The sequence below is a fragment of the Ambystoma mexicanum genome, chromosome 7p (assembly GCF_040938575.1).
Source record: "Ambystoma mexicanum isolate Mex_15411 chromosome 7p, UKY_AmexF1_1, whole genome shotgun sequence".
Lineage (NCBI taxonomy): Eukaryota > Metazoa > Chordata > Amphibia > Caudata > Ambystomatidae > Ambystoma > Ambystoma mexicanum.
Window position 1 is genome coordinate 163,902,651 of NC_090939.1, and position 18,928 is coordinate 163,921,578.

Below are 18,928 nucleotides of genomic sequence, written 5' to 3' on the forward strand. Positions count from 1 at the left end.
ATCACATCTGCATTATCCATCTATGTCTCTGGCCATGCATTTGCAGCATTGACACAGTTGTAAAACCCTGGAGGTGACCAATGGACTTCCTTTGATCACACCTTAAATAAAACAATGAGGCACCACATTAGAATTTTTTTTTTTATTGCTTTACAAAGAAGTAGTTTCCAAGTGTACAACATGTGCATGGGAAGCAGGTGAATACTGCATACAAATTCTAGATTCCGCTAAACTTGCCCCACCATTCACCGCATGTTTCCAATCCTGATGCCGTTAAGCCGCTCTGTTCAATTACTGGCCATATTTCATGATGGAAGAGGTAGTGCTCCATCTGAAAGTGTGGACCTGTAAAGAGGAAAGTAGAATACATGGTGTTACTGCTTGGTTGCCAATATCTGGAATCACACTTGACTGTTCATTCAAACTTCACAATGAATACTTTGATTTAACAGGTACTTTCCATCAGCAGAAGAATATGTTAAAGATTTGGAACACTCATACTCATTACCTTCACAATATATGTACTCGGTACCTATGGCACGCGTTGACCAGTGTTGACAGATTATAGTGTATATCGCCCCCATGTGCAGTGTGAACGTGGCTGTTAAGGCCAAGTGACTCATTTGTCGGCCATCTTCTCTGGATTTGTAATCTACTTCATCCACAAGTGAAAGTAGATCTTATTTCATTGACCTTCTTCCTCCCTATTCATATGATGCTGTGTGCTGTGGAGTAATGAGCGGAGATCTGCCCTGCTGATCAGGCCTTTCTTTAATCTGCTTTCATGCGCGTAGTATCTCCTTATGTGTAGACACTTGGTGTGTACTTTGAGTCTCAGATGACATTCAATAGACACGTCTCTCATTTACGCTCCTCATCGTCTTTCGCAATAATCTTCTCAGGCATATTCGTCCTTATCCGTCTATCGAGAATTCAGCTGTCGTTGCTTCGGCTCTGATATCCTGAAAGATAGACTACTGTAACAGCTTATTGGATGGCACCTCGATGCTCAATATGAGCAGGGTCCAAATTATTCAAAATGGAGCAGTCAGGGCTGTTCATGGGCCGAAGAAGCAACAACTGGCTACTGGTCGCACAAAGAATTCCTACTCTCTCACCTTTCAATGTTTAAATGGACTGGCGCTGAGATATCTGACGGAACGTCTGAGTTTAGCCCCCATTTGGAGGGTCCTTTGTTCTAATGAACCTCAACTTCTGACTGCGCCACCATATAATCTTAAGCAACATGGCGGCATTCGTTTTGCTCGTTTGGCGGCTCATACTTGGAATGGGCCATCACTTTCAGTTAGGTCTAATCCATGCCTGGCCCGTTTCAGGAAGACTATCAAGACTCTCTTCTTTGCTGTGGGAGTGGGTTAGATTCTTTGGCCAACGTTGCCGCCTGTCTCCCTTTCTTGACCTCATTGTTGTCTGTGTTGTCCTTTGTTTTATGTGCGCCCTGCGCCCTGAGGCCTTTTGGTGTGTTATTTATTTTTATTTATTTTTTGCATTGCATTTTTAAAGCACTCACACAGCCCGCGGGCACTGAGGCGCTGTTACAAGAATTCTTTGTTGTTTTTTAGTTGCGTAATTGTATATTTTGTCTTCTTGAAATGCAACTCAGCCACCCTTTTCCTGTCTTTGATGCATCTGCGATAAGAGCATGCAATAATAGCACATCTTTAGTGGGGCTCCCACTAGTGAACCACGTGCAAAACGGTGAGTAGAAGAGTGGCTTCTCTATGATCTCATTCAATTTTATGTTATCATCATTCATATATAAGGGGATTTCATACGTTTCATGTGTTCAGGAATGACATCTCAATTAATTTCTTCAGTGTCACCTTGGTGCACCCGCTGCCATGTATTTTGTTATATTATGTTAAGCCATTTATATGGCGCCAAAGCCCAAAGGCGCCAAGCCGTCAAGGCGTCAAGGCGCTGATCTCTAGAACTATGTGACTACTTTCTTTTTTTAATGGATTCGGGTAATTCGTTCCATGCAATTTTGTCAGTACAGATTACAGAAAAGATGAAAGACTGAAAGTTGTATGTCATTTTTCATAAAGATGCCATGGCAAGGCATAGCACATGTGTTTGTCACTATGAAGACCGCAATGTGGTGAATGGACAGCTTTGAATAAATGATAACCACTGTACATTCCCCTGACCTTCTTCAATTATAGAGGTTTCAGTCTGTCTGCCTCATTACAGAAAGGGCCCATCCATTAACAAAAAACACGTATGTTTCTGCTAACAGTGGGGGAAGCCCAGGCGTCTTGCAGGGCACATCTCCCCTGCATTGGGAGACTAGGAACCCCAACTTACTTCTGTGCATCAAGTATGAAGAATGACGACCGGAATTTAGAAAGAGGCCTAAGACTCCCCACTCCGAAGTGGCTTCTCCTGTCACCTGATGGGGTACCCCAGTCTTGTGTGGTGTGGAATGACTGCTGCTTCTCCCACCCTCCCCAGTGGCTCGGGGTGCATTGGCCCGGCACGCTGCCTGCACTCACGGCTTCATGCTGATTCGCCATGGTCATTGCATGAGTGCAGGGATCTTCTTGCCATGAACCTCCCACACATTGTGCTTTCATATTGTTGATCTGATTTGCTGTTGCCCACCTTTGCCAGGTCTGAACCACCCAAAACATCTGAATGTCCTCTTTCTGTTTCGTCCACCTCCCCTTTGTGCTGGGGCACCGGGAAGCTTTCTGGGTAATGCTGTTGCTTCTTATACATCGGAAATCAATATTATTCATAACTAACCATTCCATTTGTATGTTTCCCTTACATTTTTTTGTCTCATGGTTATTGGTTTTCTATTTTTTTATTTATCTATTTATACTGCACCGGCAGCCTACGGGCATAAGGGCCCAAAACAAAAACACAATGGGACAAAACACAAAGAGACATACAGAGGTTATAGATTGTTTGCCTTACTTAAATCATTTCACTTTATGATGGCATTGGAATCTTTATGATTTTATATGATGATACTATATAATTGACCTATGAGTGATTGTAATTTTCATTTATGATTTTGTGTCTGTTTAATTTTGATCACTAATTAGCGCGTGGTTACGAACAACACTTGACCTATTGGAATCATATGAATGAAAATGATTACGGTATTTGGTATGGAACCCTGAAGAAGAGCTATGGATTGAAACACGTGGTGGCTCAAGGAACCAATAATAAATTAGTAGAATTGAAAGCTCACTTTGGTCTGATTGTTCATCTAAATGAAGTATAACCATGAAGTGGAGTGCTGCTTGGAACCTAGGATCTGATCCGTTGTGGCTGACAAATAAATATGTTTTAGCATTTTGGGCCGCATGATTGAGGCGCAGTGTATCTAGAACATGCGTGTTCCGCCACGTACCCTAGTTAACATTGTCATCTGGAATGTATGAACAAATGATGCGTAATCCAAGGTATGCCCGGTTCATATCACTGACGATTCCATGCATATAAAATAATCATAGCATGTCTGGTCGTTACTGAACGTTAATGCCACTAACACCAAGTTGCTCATAGGATGTAGACTGTGACACTTAAAGTGTCAGTGTATAACCAATTATTCTTATTAGATTCAAACAATGAATGAATAATATTGAGAAGCAGCTGCATTCTCAAAGTGTATTAACTTTATGACACCAAAGGAAGAGTTGAGAATATGGTATTGTGGCTTTCCTATGACAGCATGTTGAGAACCACAGAGAGTATCTGATTGGCCCAAAAAGCCAACATAAAGTATTGTTTAGGCATGACTTGTGTTGGTTCTATAAAACATTTTTCTTGTGTATCACTGCATGAGTTTTTTTTTTTCTTCTACTTTTGGTGTTTCATATCGAGTCAAGTACACCAGGTACTTCAGATAACTGAGAAAGAGAATAAAGGCTGGAGGGGAAGTAGGGCTGGGAGTTGGTACTGGAGGGGGAGGGCTGGGAATTGGTACTGGAGGGGAAGCAGGGCTGGGAGTTGGTACTGGAGGGGAAGCAGGTCTGGGAGTTGGTACTGGAGGGGGAGGGCTGGGAATTGGTACTGGAGGGGAAGCATGGCTGGGAGTTGGTGCTGTAGGGGAAGTAGGGCTGGGAGTTGGTACTGGAGGGGGAGGGCAGGGAGCTGATACTGGAGGGGAAGCAGGGCTGGGAGTTGGTGCTGGAGGGGAAGTAGGGCTGGGAGTTGGTACTGGAGATGAAGCAGGGCTGGGAGTTGGTACTGGAGGGGGAGGGCTGGGAATTGGTACTGGAGGGGAAGCAGGGCTGGGAATTGGTACTGAAGGGGAAGCAGGGCTGGGAGTTGGTACTGGAGGGGAAGCAGGGCTGGGAGTTGGTGCTGGAGGGGAAGTAGGGCTGGGAGTTGGCGCTGGAGGGGAAGCAGGGCTGGAAGATGGTACTGGAGGGGAAGCAGGGCTGGGAGTCGGTACTGAAGGGGAAGCAGGGCTGGGAGTTGGTACTGGAGAGGAAGCAGGCCTGGGAGTTGGTACTGGAGGGGGAGGGCTGGGAATTGGTACTGGAGGGGGAGGGCTGGGAATTGGTACTGGAGGGGAAGCATGGCTGGGAGTTGGTGCTGGAGGGGAAGTAGGGCTGGGAGTTGGTACTGGAGGGGGAGGGCAGGGAGCTGATACTGGAGGGGAAGCAGGGCTGGGAGTTGGTGCTGGAGGGGAAGTAGGGCTGGGAGTTGGTACTGGAGATGAAGCAGGGCTGGGAGTTGGTACTGGAGGGGGAGGGCTGGGAATTGGTACTGGAGGGGAAGCAGGGCTGGGAATTGGTACTGAAGGGGAAGCAGGGCTGGGAGTTGGTACTGGAGGGGAAGCAGGGCTGGGAGTTGGTGCTGGAGGGGAAGTAGGGCTGGGAGTTGGCGCTGGAGGGGAAGCAGGGCTGGAAGATGGTACTGGAGGGGAAGCAGGGCTGGGAGTCGGTACTGAAGGGGAAGCAGGGCTGGGAGTTGGTACTGGAGAGGAAGCAGGCCTGGGAGTTGGTACTGGAGGGGGAGGGCTGGGAATTGGTACTGGAGGGGAAGCAGGGCTGGGAATTGGTACTGAAGGGGAAGCAGGGCTGGGAGTTGGTACTGGAGGGGAAGCAGGGCTGGGAGTTGGTACCGGGGGGAAGCAGGGCTGGGAGTTGGTACTGGAGAGGAAGCAGGCCTGGGAGTTGGTACTGGAGATGAAGCAGGGCTTGGAGTTGGTACTGGAGGGGGAGGGCTGGGAATTGGTACTGGAGGGGAAGGAGGGCTGGGAATTGGTACTGAAGGGGAAGCAGGGCTGGGAGTTGGTACTGGAGGGGAAGCAGGGCTGAGAGTTGGTAACGGGGGGAAGCAGGGCTGGGAGTTGGTACTGGAGAGGAAGCAGGCCTGGGAGTTGGTACTGGAGATGAAGCAGGGCTGGGAGTTGGTACTGGAGGGGGAGGGCTGGGAATTGCTACTGGAGGGGAAGCAGGGCTGGGAGTTGCTACTGGAGGGGAAGCAGGGCTGGGAGTTGCTACTGGAGGGGAAGCAGTGTTGGTAGTTGGTACTGGAGGAGAATCAGGGCTGGGATTGGTACTGGAGGGGAAGTAGGGCTGGGAGTTGGTACTGGAGGGGAAGCAGGGCTGGGAGTTGCTACTGGAGGGGAAGCAGGGCTGGGAGTTGCTACTGGAGGGGAAGCAGGGCTGGGAGTTGGTACTGGAGGGGAAGCAGGGCTGGGAGATGGTACTGGAGGGGAAGCAGGGCTGGGAGTTGCTACTGGAGGGGAAGCAGGGCTGGGAGTTGCTACTGGAGGGGAAGCAGGGCTGGGAGTTGGTACTGGAGGGGAAGCAGGGCTGGGAGATGGTACTGGAGGGGAAGCAGGGCTGGGAGTTGCTACTGGAGGGGAAGCAGGGCTGGGAGTTGGTACTGGAGGGGAAGCAGGGCTGGGAGATGGTACTGGAGGGGGAGCAGGGCTGGGAGTTGGTACTGGAGGGGAAGCAGGGCTGGGAGACGGTACTGGAGGGGGAGCAGGGATGGGAGTTGGGACTGGAGGGGAAGCAGGGCTGGGAGTTGGTACTGGAGGGGAAGCAGGGCTGGGAGTTGGTACTGGAGGGGAAGCAGGCCTGGGAGTTGGTACTGGAGGGGAAGCAGGGCTGGGAGTTGGTACTGGGGGGAAGCAGGGCTGGGAGATGGTACTGGAGGGGAAGCAGGGCTGGGAGATGGTACTGGAGGGGAAGCAGGGATGGGAGTTGGGACTGGAGGGGAAGCAGGGCTGGGAGTTGGGACTGGAGGGGAAGGAGGGCTGGGAGTTGGTACTGGAGGGGAAGCAGGGCTTGGAGTTGGTACTGGAGGGGAAGCAGGGCTGGGAGTTGGTACTGGAGGGGAAAAAGGGCTGGGAGATGGTACTGGAGGGGGAGCAGGGATGGGAGTTGGGACTGCAAGGGAAGAAGGGCTGGCAGTTGGTACTGGAGGGGAAGCAGGGCTGGGAGATGGTACTGGAGGGGGAGCAGGGATGGGAGTTGGGACTGGAGGGGAACCAGGGCTGGGAGTTGCTACTGGAGGGGAAGCAGGGCTGGGAGTTGGTACTGGAGGGGAAGCAGGGCTGGGAGATGGTACTGGAGGGGAAGCAGGGCTGGGAGTTGCTACTGGAGGGGAAGCAGGGCTGGGAGTTGGTACTGGAGGGGAAGCAGGGCTGGGAGATGGTACTGGAGGGGGAGCAGGGCTGGGAGTTGGTACTGGAGGGGAAGCAGGGCTGGGAGACGGTACTGGAGGGGGAGCAGGGATGGGAGTTGGGACTGGAGGGGAAGCAGGGCTGGGAGTTGGTACTGGAGGGGAAGCAGGGCTGCGAGTTGGTACTGGAGGGGAAGCAGGGCTGGGAGTTGGTACTGGAGGGGAAGCAGGGCTGGGAGATGGTACTGGAGGGGAAGCAGGGCTGGGAGATGGTACTGGAGGGGAAGCAGGGATGGGAGTTGGGACTGGAGGGGAAGCAGGGCTGGGAGTTGGGACTGGAGGGGAAGCAGGGCTGGGAGTTGGTACTGGAGGGGAAGAGGGCTGGGAGTTGGTACTGGAGGGGAAGCAGGGCTTGGAGTTGGTACTGGAGGGGAAGCAGGGCTGGGAGTTGGTACTGGAGGGGAAGCAGGGCTGGGAGATGGTACTGGAGGGGGAGCAGGGATGGGAGTTGGGACTGCAAGGGAAGAAGGGCTGGCAGTTGGTACTGGAGGGGAAGCAGGGCTGGGAGATGGTACTTGAGGGGGAGCAGGGATGGGAGTTGGGACTGGAGGGGAACCAGGGCTGGGAGTTGGTACTGGAGGGGAAGCAGGGCTGGGAGATGGTACTGGAGGGGGGAGCAGGCATGGGAGTTGGTACTGGAGGGGAAGCAGGGCTGGGAGTTGGTACTGGAGGGGAAGCAGGGCTGGGAGATGGTACTGGAGGGGAAGCAGGGCTGGGAGTTGGTACTGAAGGGGAAGCAGGGCTGGGAGCTGGTACTGGAGGGGAAGCAGGGCTCGGAGTTGCTACTGGATTGGAAGCAGGGCTGGGAGTTGGTACTGGAGGGGAAGCAGTGCTGGGAGATGGTACTGGAGGGGGAGCAGGGATGGGAGTTGGGACTGGAGGGGAAGCAGGGCTGGGAGTTGGTCCTGGGGGGGAAGCAGGGCTGGGAGATGGTACTGGAGGGGAAGCAGGGCTGTTAGTTGCTACTGGAGGGGAAGCAGGGCTGGGAGTTGGTACTGGAGGGGAAGCAGGCTGGGAGATGGTACTGTAGGGGGAGCAGGGATGGGAGTTGGGACTGGAAGGGAAGCAGGGCTGGGGGTTGGTACTGGAGGGGAAGCAGGGCTGGGAGTTGGTACTGGAGGGGAAGCAGGGCTGGGAGTTGGTACTGGAGGGGAAGCAGAGCTGGGAGATGGTACTGGAGGGGAAGCAGGGCTGGGAGTTGGTACTGGAGGGGAAGAAGGGCTGGGAGATGGTACTGGAGGGGAAGCAGGGCTGGGAGTTGCTACTGGAGGGGAAGCAGGGCTGGGAGTTGGTACTGGAGGGCAAGCAGGGCTGGGAGATGGTACTGGAGGGGGAGCAGGGATGGGAGTTGGGACTGGAGGGGAAGGAGGGCTGGGAGTTGGTACTGGAGGGGAAGCAGGGCTGGGAGTTGGTTCTGGAGGGGAAGCAGGGCTGGGGGTTGGTACTGGAGGGGAAGCAGGGCTGGGAGATGGTACTGGAGGGGGAGCAGGGATGGGAGTTGGGACTGGAGGGGAAGCAGGGCTGGCAGTTGGTACTGGAGGGGAAGCAGGGCTGGGAGATGGTACTGGATGGGGAGCAGGGATGGGAGTTGGGACTGGAGGGGAAGCAGGGCTGGGAGTTGGTACTGGAGGGGAAGCAGGGCTGGGAGATGGTACTGGAGGGGGGAGCAGGCATGGGAGTTGGTACTGGAGGGGAAGCAGGGCTGGGAGTTGGTACTGAAGGGGAAGCAGGTTTGGGAGTTAAGGCTGGAGGGGAAGCAGGGCTGGGAGTTGGTACTGGAGGGGAAGCAGGGCTGGGAGTTGGTACTGGAGGGGGAGCAGGGCTGGGAGTTGGTACTGGAGGGGTAGCAGGGCTGGGAGATGGTACTGGAGGGGAAGCAGGTTTGGGAGTTAAGATTGGAGGGGAAGCAAGGCTAGGAGTTGGTACTGGAAGGGAGGCAGGGCTGGGAGTTGGTACTGGAGGGGAAGCAGGGCTGGGAGATGGTACTGGAGGGGAAGCAGGGCTGGGAGTTGGTACTGAAGGGGAAGCAGGGCTGGGAGTTGGTACTGGAGGGGGAGGGCTGGGAATTGGTACTGGAGGGGGAGGGCTGGGAATTGGTACTGGAGGGGAAGCATGGCTGGGAGTTGGTGCTGGAGGGGAAGTAGGGCTGGGAGTTGGTACTGGAGGGGGAGGGCAGGGAGCTGATACTGGAGGGGAAGCAGGGCTGGAAGTTGGTGCTGGAGGGGAAGCAGGGCTGGGAGATGGTACTTGAGGGGGAGCAGGGATGGGAGTTGGGACTGGAGGGGAACCAGGGCTGGGAGTTGGTACTGGAGGGGAAGCAGAGCTGGGAGATGGTACTGGAGGGGGGAGCAGGCATGGGAGTTGGTACTGGAGGGGAAGCAGGGCTGGGAGTTGGTACTGGAGGGGAAGCAGGGCTGGGAGATGGTACTGGAGGGGAAGCAGGGCTGGGAGTTGGTACTGAAGGGGAAGCAGGGCTGGGAGCTGGTACTGGAGGGGAAGCAGGGCTCGGAGTTGCTACTGGATTGGAAGCAGGGCTGGGAGTTGGTACTGGAGGGGAAGCAGTGCTGGGAGATGGTACTGGAGGGGGAGCAGGGATGGGAGTTGGGACTGGAGGGGAAGCAGGGCTGGGAGTTGGTCCTGGGGGGGAAGCAGGGCTGGGAGATGGTACTGGAGGGGAAGCAGGGCTGTTAGTTGCTACTGGAGGGGAAGCAGGGCTGGGAGTTGGTACTGGAGGGGAAGCAGGCTGGGAGATGGTACTGTAGGGGGAGCAGGGATGGGAGTTGGGACTGGAAGGGAAGCAGGGCTGGGGGTTGGTACTGGAGGGGAAGCAGGGCTGGGAGTTGGTACTGGAGGGGAAGCAGGGCTGGGAGTTGGTACTGGAGGGGAAGCAGAGCTGGGAGATGGTACTGGAGGGGAAGCAGGGCTGGGAGTTGGTACTGGAGGGGAAGAAGGGCTGGGAGATGGTACTGGAGGGGAAGCAGGGCTGGGAGTTGCTACTGGAGGGGAAGCAGGGCTGGGAGTTGGTACTGGAGGGCAAGCAGGGCTGGGAGATGGTACTGGAGGGGGAGCAGGGATGGGAGTTGGGACTGGAGGGGAAGGAGGGCTGGGAGTTGGTACTGGAGGGGAAGCAGGGCTGGGAGTTGGTTCTGGAGGGGAAGCAGGGCTGGGGGTTGGTACTGGAGGGGAAGCAGGGCTGGGAGATGGTACTGGAGGGGGAGCAGGGATGGGAGTTGGGACTGGAGGGGAAGCAGGGCTGGCAGTTGGTACTGGAGGGGAAGCAGGGCTGGGAGATGGTACTGGATGGGGAGCAGGGATGGGAGTTGGGACTGGAGGGGAAGCAGGGCTGGGAGTTGGTACTGGAGGGGAAGCAGGGCTGGGAGATGGTACTGGAGGGGGGAGCAGGCATGGGAGTTGGTACTGGAGGGGAAGCAGGGCTGGGAGTTGGTACTGAAGGGGAAGCAGGTTTGGGAGTTAAGGCTGGAGGGGAAGCAGGGCTGGGAGTTGGTACTGGAGGGGAAGCAGGGCTGGGAGTTGGTACTGGAGGGGGAGCAGGGCTGGGAGTTGGTACTGGAGGGGTAGCAGGGCTGGGAGATGGTACTGGAGGGGAAGCAGGTTTGGGAGTTAAGATTGGAGGGGAAGCAAGGCTAGGAGTTGGTACTGGAAGGGAGGCAGGGCTGGGAGTTGGTACTGGAGGGGAAGCAGGGCTGGGAGATGGTACTGGAGGGGAAGCAGGGCTGGGAGTTGGTACTGAAGGGGAAGCAGGGCTGGGAGTTGGTACTGGAGGGGGAGGGCTGGGAATTGGTACTGGAGGGGGAGGGCTGGGAATTGGTACTGGAGGGGAAGCATGGCTGGGAGTTGGTGCTGGAGGGGAAGTAGGGCTGGGAGTTGGTACTGGAGGGGGAGGGCAGGGAGCTGATACTGGAGGGGAAGCAGGGCTGGAAGTTGGTGCTGGAGGGGAAGTAGGGCTGGGAGTTGGTACTGGAGATGAAGCAGGGCTGGGAGTTGGTACTGGAGGGGGAGGGCTGGGAATTGGTACTGGAGGGGAAGCAGGGCTGGGAATTGGTACTGAAGGGGAAGCAGGGTTGGGAGTTGGTACTGGAGGGGAAGCAGGGCTGGGAGTTGGTGCTGGAGGGGAAGTAGGGCTGGGAGTTGGCGCTGGAGGGGAAGCAGGGCTGGAAGATGGTACTGGAGGGGAAGCAGGGCTGGGAGTCGGTACTGAAGGGGAAGCAGGGCTGGGAGTTGGTACTGGAGAGGAAGCAGGCCTGGGAGTTGGTACTGGAGGGGGAGGGCTGGGAATTGGTACTGGAGGGGAAGCAGGGCTGGGAATTGGTACTGAAGGGGAAGCAGGGCTGGGAGTTGGTACTGGAGGGGAAGCAGGGCTGGGAGTTGGTACCGGGGGGAAGCAGGGCTGGGAGTTGGTACTGGAGAGGAAGCAGGCCTGGGAGTTGGTACTGGAGATGAAGCAGGGCTGGGAGTTGGTACTGGAGGGGGAGGGCTGGGAATTGGTACTGGAGGGGAAGCAGGGCTGGGAATTGGTACTGAAGGGGAAGCAGGGCTGGGAGTTGGTACTGGAGGGGAAGCAGGGCTGAGAGTTGGTACCGGGGGGAAGCAGGGCTGGGAGTTGGTACTGGAGAGGAAGCAGGCCTGGGAGTTGGTACTGGAGATGAAGCAGGGCTGGGAGTTGGTACTGGAGGGGGAGGGCTGGGAATTGCTACTGGAGGGGAAGCAGGGCTGGGAGTTGGTACTGGAGGGGGAGGGCTGGGAATTGCTACTGGAGGGGAAGCAGGGCTGGGAGTTGCTACTGGAGGGGAAGCAGGGCTGGGAGTTGCTACTGGAGGGGAAGCAGTGTTGGGAGTTGGTACTGGAGGAGAATCAGGGCTGGGATTGGTACTGGAGGGGAAGTAGGGCTGGGAGTTGGTACTGGAGGGGAAGCAGGGCTGGGAGTTGCTACTGGAGGGGAAGCAGGGCTGGGAGTTGCTACTGGAGGGGAAGCAGGGCTGGGAGTTGGTACTGGAGGGGAAGCAGGGCTGGGAGATGGTACTGGAGGGGAAGCAGGGCTGGGAGTTGCTACTGGAGGGGAAGCAGGGCTGGGAGTTGCTACTGGAGGGGAAGCAGGGCTGGGAGTTGGTACTGGAGGGGAAGCAGGGCTGGGAGATGGTACTGGAGGGGAAGCAGGGCTGGGAGTTGCTACTGGAGGGGAAGCAGGGCTGGGAGTTGGTACTGGAGGGGAAGCAGGGCTGGGAGATGGTACTGGAGGGGGAGCAGGGCTGGGAGTTGGTACTGGAGGGGAAGCAGGGCTGGGAGACGGTACTGGAGGGGGAGCAGGGATGGGAGTTGGGACTGGAGGGGAAGCAGGGCTGGGAGTTGGTACTGGAGGGGAAGCAGGGCTGGGAGTTGGTACTGGAGGGGAAGCAGGCCTGGGAGTTGGTACTGGAGGGGAAGCAGGGCTGGGAGTTGGTACTGGGGGGAAGCAGGGCTGGGAGATGGTACTGGAGGGGAAGCAGGGCTGGGAGATGGTACTGGAGGGGAAGCAGGGATGGGAGTTGGGACTGGAGGGGAAGCAGGGCTGGGAGTTGGGACTGGAGGGGAAGGAGGGCTGGGAGTTGGTACTGGAGGGGAAGCAGGGCTTGGAGTTGGTACTGGAGGGGAAGCAGGGCTGGGAGTTGGTACTGGAGGGGAAGCAGGGCTGGGAGATGGTACTGGAGGGGAAGCAGGGCTGGGAGATGGTACTGGAGGGGGAGCAGGGATGGGAGTTGGGACTGCAAGGGAAGAAAGGCTGGCAGTTGGTACTGGAGGGGAAGCAGGGCTGGGAGATGGTACTGGAGGGGGAGCAGGGATGGGAGTTGGGACTGGAGGGGAACCAGGGCTGGGAGTTGCTACTGGAGGGGAAGCAGGGCTGGGAGTTGGTACTGGAGGGGAAGCACGGCTGGGAGATGGTACTGGAGGGGAAGCAGGGCTGGGAGTTGCTACTGGAGGGGAAGCAGGGCTGGGAGTTGGTACTGGAGGGGAAGCAGGGCTGGGAGATGGTACTGGAGGGGGAGCAGGGCTGGGAGTTGGTACTGGAGGGGAAGCAGGGCTGGGAGACGGTACTGGAGGGGGAGCAGGGATGGGAGTTGGGACTGGAGAGGAAGCAGGGCTGGCAGTTGGTACTGGAGGGGAAGCAGGGCTGGGAGTTGGTACTGGAGGGGAAGCAGGGCTGGGAGTTGGTACTGGGGGAAGCAGGGCTGGGAGATGGTACTGGAGGGGAAGCAGGGCTGGGAGATGGTACTGGAGGGGAAGCAGGGATGGGAGTTGGGACTGGAGGGGAAGCAGGGCTGGGAGTTGGGACTGGAGGGGAAGCAGGGCTGGGAGTTGGTACTGGAGGGGAAGGAGGGCTGGGAGTTGGTACTGGAGGGGAAGCAGGGCTTGGAGTTGGTACTGGAGGGGAAGCAGGGCTGGGAGTTGGTACTGGAGGGGAAGCAGGGCTGGGAGATGGTACTGGAGGGGGAGCAGGGATGGGAGTTGGGACTGCAAGGGAAGAAGGGCTGGCAGTTGGTACTGGAGGGGAAGCAGGGCTGGGAGATGGTACTTGAGGGGGAGCAGGGATGGGAGTTGGGACTGGAGGGGAACCAGGGCTGGGAGTTGGTACTGGAGGGGAAGCAGGGCTGGGAGATGGTACTGGAGGGGGGAGCAGGCATGGGAGTTGGTACTGGAGGGGAAGCAGGGCTGGGAGTTGGTACTGGGGGGAAGCAGGGCTGGGAGTTGGTACTGGAGGGGAAGCAGGGCTGGGAGATGGTACTGGAGGGGAAGCAGGGCTGGGAGTTGGTACTGAAGGGGAAGCAGGGCTGGGAGCTGGTACTGGAGGGGAAGCAGGGCTCGGAGTTGCTACTGGATTGGAAGCAGGGCTGGGAGTTGGTACTGGAGGGGAAGCAGTGCTGGGAGATGGTACTGGAGGGGGAGCAGGGATGGGAGTTGGGACTGGAGGGGAAGCAGGGCTGGGAGTTGGTACTGGGGGGAAGCAGGGCTGGGAGATGGTACTGGAGGGGAAGCAGGGCTGTTAGTTGCTACTGGAGGGGAAGCAGGGCTGGGAGTTGGTACTGGAGGGGAAGCAGGCTGGGAGATGGTACTGTAGGGGGAGCAGGGATGGGAGTTGGGACTGGAGGGGAAGCAGGGCTGGGGGTTGGTACTGGAGGGGAAGCAGGGCTGGGAGTTGGTACTGGAGGGGAAGCAGGGCTGGGAGTTGGTACTGGAGGGGAAGCAGAGCTGGGAGATGGTACTGGAGGGGAAGCAGGGCTGGGAGTTGGTACTGGAGGGGAAGAAGGGCTGGGAGATGGTACTGGAGGGGAAGCAGGGCTGGGAGTTGCTACTGGAGGGGAAGCAGGGCTGGGAGTTGGTACTGGAGGGCAAGCAGGGCTGGGAGATGGTACTGGAGGGGGAGCAGGGATGGGAGTTGGGACTGGAGGGGAAGCAGGGCTGGGAGTTGGTACTGGAGGGGAAGGAGGGCTGGGAGTTGGTACTGGAGGGGAAGCAGGGCTGGGAGTTGGTTCTGGAGGGGAAGCAGGGCTGGGGGTTGGTACTGGAGGGGAAGCAGGGCTGGGAGATGGTACTGGAGGGGGAGCAGGGATGGGAGTTGGGACTGGAGGGGAAGCAGGGCTGGCAGTTGGTACTGGAGGGGAAGCAGGGCTGGGAGATGGTACTGGATGGGGAGCAGGGATGGGAGTTGGGACTGGAGGGGAAGCAGGGCTGGGAGTTGGTACTGGAGGGGAAGCAGGGCTGGGAGATGGTACTGGAGGGGGGAGCAGGCATGGGAGTTGGTACTGGAGGGGAAGCAGGGCTGGGAGTTGGTACTGAAGGGGAAGCAGGTTTGGGAGTTAAGGCTGGAGGGGAAGCAGGGCTGGGAGTTGGTACTGGAGGGGAAGCAGGGCTGGGAGTTGGTACTGGAGGGGGAGCAGGGCTGGGAGTTGGTACTGGAGGGGTAGCAGGGCTGGGAGATGGTACTGGAGGGGAAGCAGGTTTGGGAGTTAAGATTGGAGGGGAAGCAAGGCTAGGAGTTGGTACTGGAAGGGAGGCAGGGCTGGGAGTTGGTACTGGAGGGGAAGCAGGGCTGGGAGATGGTACTGGAGGGGAAGCAGGGCTGGGAGTTGGTACTGAAGGGGAAGCAGGGCTGGGAGTTGGTACGGGAGGGGAAGCAGGGCTGGGAGATGGTACTGGAGGGGAAGCAGGGCTGGGAGATGGTACTGGAGGGGGAGCAGGGATGGGAGTTGGGACTGGAGGGGAAGCAGGGCTGGGAGTTGGTACTGGAGGGGAAGCAGGGCTGGTAGTTGGTACTGGAGGGGAAGCAGTGCTGGGAGTTGGTACTGGAGGGGAAGCAGGGCTGGGAGTTGGTACTGGGGGGAAGCAGGGCTGGGAGATGGTACTGGAGGGGAAGCAGGTCTGGGAGTTGGTACTGGAGGGGAAGCAGGGCTGGGAGATGGTACTGGAGGGGAAGCAGGGCTGGGAGTTGCTACTGGAGGGGAAGCAGGGCTGGGAGTTGGTACTGGAGGGGAAGCAGGGCTGGGAGATGGTACTGGAGGGGAAGCAGGGATGGGAGTTGGGACTGGAGGGGAAGCAGGGCTGGGAGTTGGTACTGGAGGGGAAGCAGGGCTTGGAGTTGGTACTGGAGGGGAAGCAGGGCTGGGAGTTGGTACTGGAGGGGAAGCAGGGTTGGGAGATGGTACTGGAGGGGGAGCAGCGATGGGAGTTGGGACTGCAGGGGAAGCAGGGCTGGCAGTTGGTACTGGAGGGGAAGCAGGGCTGGGAGATGGTACTGGAGGGGGAGCAGGGATGGGAGTTGGGACTGGAGGGGAACCAGGGCTGGGAGTTGGTACTGGAGGGGAAGCAGGGCTGGGAGATGGTACTGGAGTGGGGAGCAGGCATGGGAGTTGCTACTGGAGGGGAAGCAGGGCTGGGAGTTGGTTCTGGGGGGGAAGCAGGGCTGGGAGTTGGTACTGGAGGGGAAGCAGGGCTGGGAGATGGTACTGGAGGGGAAGCAGGGCTGGGAGTTGGTACTGAAGGGGAAGCAGGGCTGGGAGCTGGTACTGGAGGGGAAGCAGGGCTCGGGGTTGCTACTGGAGGGGAAGCAGGGCTGGGAGTTGGTACTGGAGGGGAAGCAGTGCTGGGATATGGTACTGGAGGGGGAGCAGGGATGGGAGTTGGGACTGGAGGGGAAGCAGGGCTGGGAGTTGGTACTGGAGGGGAAGCAGGGCTGGGAGATGGTACTGGAGGGGAAGCAGGGCTGTTAGTTGCTACTGGAGGGGAAGCAGGGCTGGGAGTTGGTACTGGAGGGGAAGCAGGCTGGGAGATGGTACTGTAGGGGGAGCAGGGATGGGAGTTGGGACTGGAGGGGAAGCAGGGCTGGGGGTTGGTACTGGAGGGGAAGCAGGGCTGGGAGTTGGTACTGGAGGGGAAGCAGGGCTGGGAGTTGGTACTGGAGGGGAAGCAGGGCTGGGAGTTGGTACTGGAGGGGAAGCAGGGCTGGGAGATGGTACTGGAGGGGAAGCAGGGCTGGGAGTTGGTACTGGAGGGGAAGAAGGGCTGGGAGATGGTACTGGAGGGGAAGCAGGGCTGGGAGTTACTACTGGAGGGGAAGCAGGGCTGGGAGTTGGTACTGGAGGGCAAGCAGGGCTGGGAGATGGTACTGGAGGGGGAGCAGGGATGGGAGTTGGGACTGGAGGGGAAGCAGGGCTGGGAGTTGGTAATGGAGGGGAAGGGGGGCTGGGAGTTGGTACTGGAGGGGAAGCAGGGCTGGGAGTTGGTACTGGAGGGGAAGCAGGGCTGGGGGTTGGTACTGGAGGGGAAGCAGGGCTGGGAGATGGTACTGAAGGGGGAGCAGGGATGGGAGTTGCGACTGGAGGGGAAGCAGGGCTGGCAGTTGGTACTGGAGGGGAAGCAGGGCTGGGAGATGGTACTGGAGGGGGAGCAGGGATGGGAGTTGCTACTGGAGGGGAAGCAGGGCTGGGAGTTGGTACTGGAGGGGAAGCAGGGCTGGGAGATGGTACTGGAGGGGAAGCAGGGCTGGGAGATGGTACTGGAGGGGAAGCAGGGCTGGGAGTTGCTACTGGAGGGGAAGCAGGGCTGGGAGTTGGTACTGGAGGGGAAGCAGGGCTGGGAGATGGTACTGGAGGGGAAGCAGGGATGGGAGTTGGGACTGGAGGGGAAGCAGGGCTGGGAGTTGGTACTGGAGGGGAAGCAGGGCTTGGAGTTGGTACTGGAGGGGAAGCAGGGCTGGGAGTTGGTACTGGAGGGGAAGCAGGGTTGGGAGATGGTACTGGAGGGGGAGCAGCGATGGGAGTTGGGACTGCAGGGGAAGCAGGGCTGGCAGTTGGTACTGGAGGGGAAGCAGGGCTGGGAGATGGTACTGGAGGGGGAGCAGGGATGGGAGTTGGGACTGGAGGGGAACCAGGGCTGGGAGTTGGTACTGGAGGGGAAGCAGGGCTGGGAGATGGTACTGGAGTGGGGAGCAGGCATGGGAGTTGCTACTGGAGGGGAAGCAGGGCTGGGAGTTGGTACTGGGGGGGAAGCAGGGCTGGGAGTTGGTACTGGAGGGGAAGCAGGGCTGGGAGATGGTACTGGAGGGGAAGCAGGGCTGGGAGTTGGTACTGAAGGGGAAGCAGGGCTGGGAGCTGGTACTGGAGGGGAAGCAGGGCTCGGGGTTGCTACTGGAGGGGAAGCAGGGCTGGGAGTTGGTACTGGAGGGGAAGCAGTGCTGGGATATGGTACTGGAGGGGGAGCAGGGATGGGAGTTGGGACTGGAGGGGAAGCAGGGCTGGGAGTTGGTACTGGAGGGGAAGCAGGGCTGGGAGATGGTACTGGAGGGGAAGCAGGGCTGTTAGTTGCTACTGGAGGGGAAGCAGGGCTGGGAGTTGGTACTGGAGGGGAAGCAGGCTGGGAGATGGTACTGTAGGGGGAGCAGGGATGGGAGTTGGGACTGGAGGGGAAGCAGGGCTGGGGGTTGGTACTGGAGGGGAAGCAGGGCTGGGAGTTGGTACTGGAGGGGAAGCAGGGCTGGGAGTTGGTACTGGAGGGGAAGCAGGGCTGGGAGTTGGTACTGGAGGGGAAGCAGGGCTGGGAGATGGTACTGGAGGGGAAGCAGGGCTGGGAGTTGGTACTGGAGGGGAAGAAGGGCTGGGAGATGGTACTGGAGGGGAAGCAGGGCTGGGAGTTGCTACTGGAGGGGAAGCAGGGCTGGGAGTTGGTACTGGAGGGCAAGCAGGGCTGGGAGATGGTACTGGAGGGGGAGATGGGATGGGAGTTGGGACTGGAGGGGAAGCAGGGCTGGGAGTTGGTAATGGAGGGGAAGGGGGGCTGGGAGTTGGTACTGGAGGGGAAGCAGGGCTGGGAGTTGGTACTGGAGGGGAAGCAGGGCTGGGGGTTGGTACTGGAGGGGAAGCAGGGCTGGGAGATGGTACTGAAGGGGGAGCAGGGATGGGAGTTGCGACTGGAAGGGAAGCAGGGCTGGCAGTTGGTACTGGAGGGGAAGCAGGGCTGGGAGATGGTACTGGAGGGGGAGCAGGGATGGGAGTTGGGACTGGAGGGGAAGCAGGGCTGGGAGTTGGTACTGGAGGGGAAGCAGGGCTGGGAGATGGTACTGGAGGGGGGAGCAGGCATGGGAGTTGGTACTGGAGGGGAAGCAGGGCTGGGAGTTGGTACTGAAGGGGAAGCAGGTTTGGGAGTTAAGACTGGAGGGGAAGCAGGGCTGGGAGATGGTACTGGAGGGGAAGCAGGGCTGGGAGTTGGTACTGGAGGGGTAGCAGGGCTGGGAGTTGCTACTGGAGGGGAAGCAGGGCTGGGAGTTGGTACTGGGGGGGAAGCAGGGCTGGGAGTTGGTACTGGAGGGGAAGCAGGGCTGGGAGATGGTACTGGAGGGGAAGCAGGGCTGGGAGTTGGTACTGAAGGGGAAGCAGGGCTGGGAGCTGGTACTGGAGGGGAAGCAGGGCTCGGAGTTGCTACTGGAGGGGAAGCAGGGCTGGGAGTTGGTACTGGAGGGGAAGCAGTGCTGGGATATGGTACTGGAGGGGGAGCAGGGATGGGAGTTGGGACTGGAGGGGAAGCAGGGCTGGGAGTTGGTACTGGAGGGGAAGCAGGGCTGGGAGATGGTACTGGAGGGGAAGCAGGGCTGTTAGTTGCTACTGGAGGGGAAGCAGGGCTGGGAGTTGGTACTGGAGGGGAAGCAGGCTGGGAGATGGTACTGTAGGGGGAGCAGGGATGGGAGTTGGGACTGGAGGGGAAG

General features: G+C 58.5%; 1 protein-coding gene and 1 long non-coding RNA gene across 3 annotated transcripts in view; one reads left to right on the top strand and one right to left on the bottom strand.

Annotated features, from left to right (window-relative positions):
* Positions 1-3,180, top strand: part of LOC138526528 (uncharacterized) — an 80,973-nt gene extending 77,793 nt beyond the window's left edge. For both annotated transcript variants that reach the window (XR_011283608.1, XR_011283609.1), the window contains exon 4: positions 3,075-3,180. This is a non-coding gene — a long non-coding RNA (uncharacterized lncRNA). The remainder of the gene's footprint in view (positions 1-3,074) is intronic.
* LOC138526527 (putative gastrointestinal growth factor xP4) overlaps positions 143-18,928 on the bottom strand; it is a 62,029-nt gene continuing 43,243 nt past the window's right edge. Inside the window, exon 7 of the mRNA XM_069637333.1 lies at positions 143-345. The gene's annotated coding sequence lies outside the window, so the exon portion shown is untranslated. The remainder of the gene's footprint in view (positions 346-18,928) is intronic.